General features: G+C 44.3%; 1 protein-coding gene across 3 annotated transcripts in view; it reads left to right on the top strand.

The window, feature by feature from the left end:
* The first annotated feature begins 4,997 nt into the window (after positions 1 to 4,997).
* Positions 4,998 to 7,238, top strand: part of CREB1 (cAMP responsive element binding protein 1) — an 85,462-nt gene continuing 83,221 nt past the window's right edge. For all 3 annotated transcript variants that reach the window (XM_031958202.1, XM_003765979.4, XM_023500651.2), the window contains exon 1: positions 4,998 to 5,593. The gene's annotated coding sequence lies outside the window, so the exon portion shown is untranslated. The remainder of the gene's footprint in view (positions 5,594 to 7,238) is intronic.

Here is a 7,238-nt window from a genome sequence, read left to right as displayed (position 1 = left end):
AATTCTTTTTCTGCATTTTATTTTCATTATTTCTGTGTTTCCTCTATTACATGTATAATATGTGAAGGCCTATATTTACTTGAGCCTTAGCCAGCTAGAAACATATTTACTTAACCTGAGCTGATGACATTTATCAGTATTTGGCATTTATCGATATATGGTCTATTAGCTTGACCATTATCTGCTTGATTAAACCTGAAAGCCTGATTTTCTCTTTCTTAGAAATCAGGTGATTTAGGGGAAACAAGAACCTTCCATTCCAATCTCTCCAAATAGCAATAACCAATTAGATGCCTCCCCCTCCCCTTCTCAATGCTCCCTTACTTGTGATGTAATCTCTTGTATAAAAGCTGTGTATCTTTACCACTGTTTTAGTCCTTCTACCATGAGCTTTCTCTTTCTTATCTTGCGATGGGAAGGCTCATCCTCCGGAGGTTTTAATAAACAACTTTTCTGCTTTCTACTGAGTGATCTGAGTAGTCATTTTGGGTATGGGTCTTTTTCATCCCTCAGAACAGGGACTTGAAGATGGGACCTAATGATCAGATGACATAGGTCTAGTGATAGGTTTTTGGAAGTGACCAGTAGGGAGGAAATGATTGAAACCATGATCTTGGATAAGCTTTTAATCAATCATCAAACATTAAAGTACTTGGTATTTGGCATTGGGGATATTATAAATCAATCAACAAGCATTTATTAAGAGCTTGACTATATACCTGGTAGTCCATGCCCTTAGAATTTAACATACTATTGGTACAGGGATGAGAGAATAAATATATATGTGTGTGTAGGTATGTACCTGTGTATACATGTGCATTCACATGCACTCATGAGTATTTGTACATATAAAATACATATACAGATAATTTGAAGGAGGAAAGCAGTAGTAATTTGAAAGTTAAAAAAAGGCTTCACATAGAAAGTGGTACTTGGTTCATTCATTGGTTGATTGTCCTTCCTTCTCGAAGAGGACCAAAATGACATTATTATGTTATAATTGAGCTACAGTGTGTCTAACTCTGGCTGATCAGACCAATATGAGATGGGAACACTCTGCCATATCTGACATAAATGGTTCCTATGAACAACTGGGGGTCGGGGAAGAAGGTGGTAGCTAAATTGTGCAATGGATAGCGTACCTGCCCTCAAGTTAGGAGGACTTGAGTGAGTTCAAACTCAGCCTCAGACACTTAACACTTACTTGACCATAGGTAAGTAATTAATCCCAACTGTTTTAAAACAAAAAAACACAATACCCTCCCAAAATTTGGGGTAGTTTTTCTAATTTTGCGCATCTCACATTTCTTTTGGTTTAATTTAATACTACTTTGCTCACGGAGCACAGCACCTTCTCTGATAAGGGGACACCATGTTGGGCAGTCCTATGCCAGTGTTTCCTATGTCATACAATCTATTCTAAAGTTCTTAAGAGAGAAGGCCACTCTCAAATTGGATGAAACAAGATTATAAGAGGAAGGGATGAGGGTGAAAAATGCCTTCAAGATATGGAGAGATAGTCTGTGCAAAAGTTGATGGAGTGTTGAGTGGAAGAAATGATTAAACAGTCAATTTGGTTGGTCTGGAGAATAAGGGAAGGTGAATAATGTATAAGGCTGGAAGAATGAATTGGGTAGGGTCAGATTGTAAAGATATTTAAAAGATATTGGAAAGATTCCTCTCAGAAGATAGTATAAAGAAGAGAGCAAAGGATCTGAGACTATAAGAATAATCTCAGAAGACTGAAGGAACAAAGAATACAAATGAATGAGGGGTGCAGTTGGAGAATTAGAAAAAGAATCAGGAATGCATTGTCCTGGAGGCCAAAAGAGAGAATTGCAAGGTTTTCAGTGTCATAACTTCTAAGTAATAACTGAGAAAAAACTACTAGATTCCCAAATGTCTTTGGGAATAATTTCAGTACAATGGTAAGAATAAAAGGTGAAGAGTGAATAGGGTGGTAAGGCCAATTTTAGGAAAGTTGGCTGAAAAGGGTGAGAAGCAAATAGGTTTAGAGGATGCAAACCATTCCTTAGAAAAGTTTTACAATGCAAGAGTGGAAAGGATTCTTAGGGACACCCTCATTTTACAGAATATCAATTCACAAGCATTTATTAAGCACCTACAAGAGTGGAGACAACTCATAGTTCTGGAAATATAACAACAATAATAACTAATATTTATATAGCACTTCAAGGTTTACAAAGGGCTCTGCAAATAATTGTTTGATTCTCACAAATATGAGGGTAGAAGCTATGCTTATCTCAGCTAGGTCTTATCCCTACTAATTCATTAAGTGCCTAAGACAGTATTTGAACTCAAGCCTATCTGATGTCAGATCTACCACTGGGATCACCACTTTGCTGCCTTTGCGGCAAAAGTGAATAATGAAGCTGTTGCTGGTCTAAAGAAGTTTACATTCTGAGCACGGACACACACCACACACACACAAAATCTGAGCTTGAAGCCCATTGGCATGGAATTCTCTTCGGAAGAGATCAAAATCCCACCGTGGAATAGGAGAAAGTAGCTGATCTATTGAATCTCTAGGGATCTTCAGGCTTCCAACTTTAAGAAAAAAGATGAAGCCCATCCCACTTCAGGTTGCTGAAGGGAGAAAAGGGCTCTTAGGAAGAAGCCTACTTGTAAGCTAGTGATCATGTCTACATTCACCATTAGCTACACTGAAGATTTCAGTGAATTTCTTTTTGGGAAATCTAGGACTCTTTCCCCTGGTTGAACTGGCATACCTCCCAATGGGAGAGCTCCTTCAATAGGTTTTCTAATTTTTGTTTTGCTATGAACTCCTACAGATGTGGTATGTCTATGGTGAAACTGGTATTTGGATGGAAGGAAGTCAAGCCGAGGATATAAAGTTTGGGGCTTTCCCCCTTAAGAAATAGCTTCACTCTGAAAAGTACATTCCTTAGACCAGGGCTTCTTAAAGTTTTTCCACTTTTGACTCTTTTTCACCTTATAAACTTTTACTCAACTCTGGGTATATCAGTATATAAAACAGGCTTACAATTAAAACATTTAGTGATAATAAATCACAAAGAAATTTATTTCAAAACAATTTTTGGTATACATATACATATAATTTTAACATTAAAGATGAAAGCAAATTTGCATATTAGTGAGATGGATAGGCTTATTTCTACATAAAGAATTAAATCTTGGCAGACTATTTTATACCCTTTATAATGCCATTTTTTTTTCTGGACTTTCACATTCAGTGACAATATTCCATATCGGATCTCGACCCAGTTTAAGAAACTGCCTTAGACTAAAAACTGGAAACTGAATGGATATCCATCAGTTGGAGAATGGCTGAATAAATTGTGGTATATGAATATTATGGAATATTACTGTTCTGTAAGAAATGACCAACAGGATGATTTCAGAAAGGCCTGGAGAGACTTACACGAACTGATGCTGAGTGAAATGAGCAGCGCGAATTTAGGGTTATATACTTCAACAACAATACTATATGATGACCAGTTCTGATGGACCAGGCCATCCTCAGCAACGAGATCAACCAAATCATTTCCAATGGAGCAGTAATGAACTGAACCAGCTACACCCAGAGAAAGAACTCTGGGAGATGACTAAAAACCATTACATTGAATTCCAAATCCCTATATTTATGCACACCTGCATTTTTTATTTCCTTCACAAGCTAATTGTACAATTATTTCAGAGTCTGATTCTTTTTGTACAGCAAAATAACGGTTTGGTCATGTATACTTATTGTGTATCTAATTTATATTTTAATGTATTTAACATCTACTGGTCATCCTGCCATCTAGGGAAGGGGGTGGGGGGGTAAGAGGTGAAAAATTGGAACAAGAGGTTTGGCAATTGTTAATGCTGTAAAGTTACCCATGCATATAACCTGTAAATAAAAGGCTATTAAATAAAATAAAAATAAATAAATAAATTACAGATGAAGAAACTGAGGCATAGAAAATTAAAAAAAAAAAGAAACTGCCTTAGATTTTTTTTTTTTATTTAATAGCCTTTTATTTACAGGTTATATGTATGAGTAACTTTACAGCATTGACAATTGCCAAACCTTTTGTTCCAATTTTTCCCCTCTTACTCCCCACCCCCTCCCCTAGATGGCAGGATGACCAGTAGATGAAACTGCCTTAGATTAACAACATATAAGGCAGCAAGTAAAATATACCTGGAGAGCATTTTCTGGCAGCAACCTCCTTCTGGTTAGAACTGAGATATCTCATGGTAGCAGAAAAATCGGAATAAGTTTATTCTGGTCTCCCTTACACACACACATCCTCCCGATAAATGTGGGAGTCAGCCATATTAAAGAATATAAACAAAATGTAAATTTGGGAGCCTAGGCGTGAGCAGCTGATAGCTGAATTCGGGGATACAAGATGCGGGGCAGCTTGTGCTGAAGATGGTAGGAGTTCCAGTTTTAAAGGAAAGCAGGGATTTCAAGCGGTGGGAAGGGGGGGGGAAAGAGCCATTAATTGTTGGAAAATTACATCCGGAAGTCAGTTACTTCACGGTGATTCGAGTCCTCTAGAGGATAAGGCTAAACTAAATGCCGGGATCCACCATTTAAAGAGTTTCTACCACGAAGGCAACTTCGCCCTCCCACAAGTTGGACCATCATCACCTCGGCCCGGTCGGAGAAAGGCTGTCTGCTCGCCCCGGGTCCAGCCCAGCTGGCGGACAAGCCTCGTCCATCCCAGAAGGGATGCTCAGATGGCCCAGGATGGCTCCCAGAGCGAGGATGTCGGTGAAATTTACCTGGTTCCACTACCAGGAAATTAGACGCGTGGGGGGGAGGGGAAATGCCAGTCAGACGGGGGGAGGGGGGAGCACGTGTCTCACAGGATGCGCACCGGCCGCATCTCCGCTTTAGCCGAGGATGCAAACTTCCCCCCGACGCACCTCACTCCAGCCGCTGTCAGCGCAGCTCGGCTTTTGAATGTTCGCGGGTCCCGGCGGAGAGCGCTGTTCCCAGGCATCCGTGTCCCTCCGCCGGGGTCAGTTGCGGCCAGAACGGCCCTAGAGTCCGCCGCTTTTCCTCTTGGGAAGAGACTGAGAGGCAGAGTTGCCTCACTAAGCCACAACTCGGAGGAACTCCTCCTTCCTGCCCTTTTCTTGGCCCGCTGAGTGACCAGCAAACCTTATTTCCCCTCCCTGGCAAGCAGAGCCCAAGGGTTAGGCCCCGTCAAAGCCGCAAGCTCCTTCCCGCCTCCCGTGCCCGGTCTAAGCTGCTTCGGCCCGGCGCGGGGGCTCCGAAATCGCTCGGCAAGTTCCGCCTCTGGAGCCGCGAGGCGGGGCCATTCGGGCGCCTCCGGCCGGGTTCGGGCGTTTCCGTGCGCGGCCGCCGCTGCGCACTCGGCACTGGGCGGCGCTGGCTGGCTCCCTGGCTGCGGCTCCTCAGTCGGCGGCGGCTGCTGCTGCCTGTGGCCCGGGCGGCTGGGAGAAGCGGAGTGTTGGTGAGTGACGCGGCGGAGGTGTAGTTTGACGCGGTGTGTTACGTGGGGGAGAGAATAAAACTCCAGCGAGATCCGGGCCGCGAACGAAAGCAGTGACGGAGGAGCCTGTACCACCGGTAAGAGGAGCAGGAGGAGGAGGCAGGAGCCCGAGAGAGCCGGGGGGACGGAGGGGGGACGGGGAGGCGCCGGACACCCGCGCTCGGGGCCTTCCCCTCGCAGGAGGGGCCGCGTTAAAGATGGAGCCTCCGCCCGAGCCCGACCACATCGCCGCCGCTCTCAGCGAACAAAGAATAATGGCGGCGGACTGGAGCCAGCGGCAGCCGGGGCGGCAGCGACTCTGCCTGCAGCCAGCGGCGGCGCTCCTGGCGGGGGGCAAGCGGGCGGGCGGGGGGCCGGGGGCGCCCGGGGAGGGGCGCGCCGGAGGAGGGGGGCGGCAGGAGCGGGACCCCCGTGTCCCCGCGTCCCCGACGCGCCACCGAAGGGTGAGGGGCTCCCGCGGCGGGGAGCCGGAGCCCTGCTTCTCCCGCTGTGGGGGGGGGGGGAATGTGCGGGAAACCACCGCCGAGCCCCCCTCCCCCCCGGCGCGCCCCCCTCCCCCGCTCCCCTCCCCTCCCCCTCCGTCCTCCGCCCCGAGCGCTCCTGGCCAGGTTCTCCCGGCACCGCCGGGTCAGTAAAAGAAGCAGTTTCTGGCCCGGGAGTTTTTGTTATTTTTATCCTTATTAATTTTTTTTTTTGCAAGAGTGAGGAAAAGGAAGTTTGGGGGGGCAGAAAGTGTTGGCGATGGGGTTTGCTTCCTGAAAAAACCCCTCTACCACGCCACTTGGGGGGTGCAAAAAAAAAAAAGGCAACGTTTAATCTGCTGTCTTTCTCTTTCTTTGCTCTTTTGTGCAATAAAGTTCCAAACCAAAGGCATTTTTCGTATCGTATTTTTATTGCTGCACTTTTTTTTCTTACCCTGTAACTCCTTTGGGAAAATTGGAGGGTTTTTTTTTTTTTTCCTGCGCAGTTGTGATGAGGGTTAATGTTGCAGTTCGTTTTAGCTGACTTTCCCTCCTTTTTAAGAAGAGGGCAAAGGAGGAGGGGGAAACAAGCCCGGTGTTCACTGACCTAAGTCTTTTTTTTTTTTTTTTTTTAAACAATCGAGAAACTCTTTTTAGTCGTTTAAAAAAAAAAAACAACTTGTAAAAAGGAAGCCTCGGTAGTTTCGGATTTAACCCTTTTTAGGGTAAAAGTCACTTGCACCGTTTCATTCTGAAACTCATCTTTAAAAAAAAAAAAACCAAACATTTTTGGGGTAATGGACATCATTGTTTCTTCCAAACACGTTGTGATTTCTCCACGTTCCTTTGACACCCTCCCCCCCCCCCCATTCATGTTCTTGAAAAAATGTAACTGTCAGAAGTGGTAGCTACTTAGTATACCCCTGAAGTTGTGGGTGGTGGTTGTTGTGTGTTTTTTGTTTTTTTTTAATAGCGTTTTATTTCCCCTGATAGCACAGAAACCTTCGTGGAGTAAAAAGTAACTTTTGTCAACCCATATTTGTTTTCTTAATTGGATACTTCCGTATTCTCACTACAGCACATCTTGGAATAAAAGGCAATGTTTCTTCACACATTGTTGTTTTATTTTGCATTTTCTATATGTAGAACATACGTTCCATCGTGGAATAAAAAGCAATTTTTATTTACACATTTTTTTTTTTTTGTTTCTCTTAATTGGAAGCGGCGGGGGGGGGGGGGGGGGGGGGGAAGAGTCTTTTTA

Source organism: Sarcophilus harrisii, chromosome 3 (genome assembly GCF_902635505.1).
Source record: "Sarcophilus harrisii chromosome 3, mSarHar1.11, whole genome shotgun sequence".
Lineage (NCBI taxonomy): Eukaryota > Metazoa > Chordata > Mammalia > Dasyuromorphia > Dasyuridae > Sarcophilus > Sarcophilus harrisii.
This window is presented reverse-complemented; position numbering and strand designations above follow the sequence as displayed.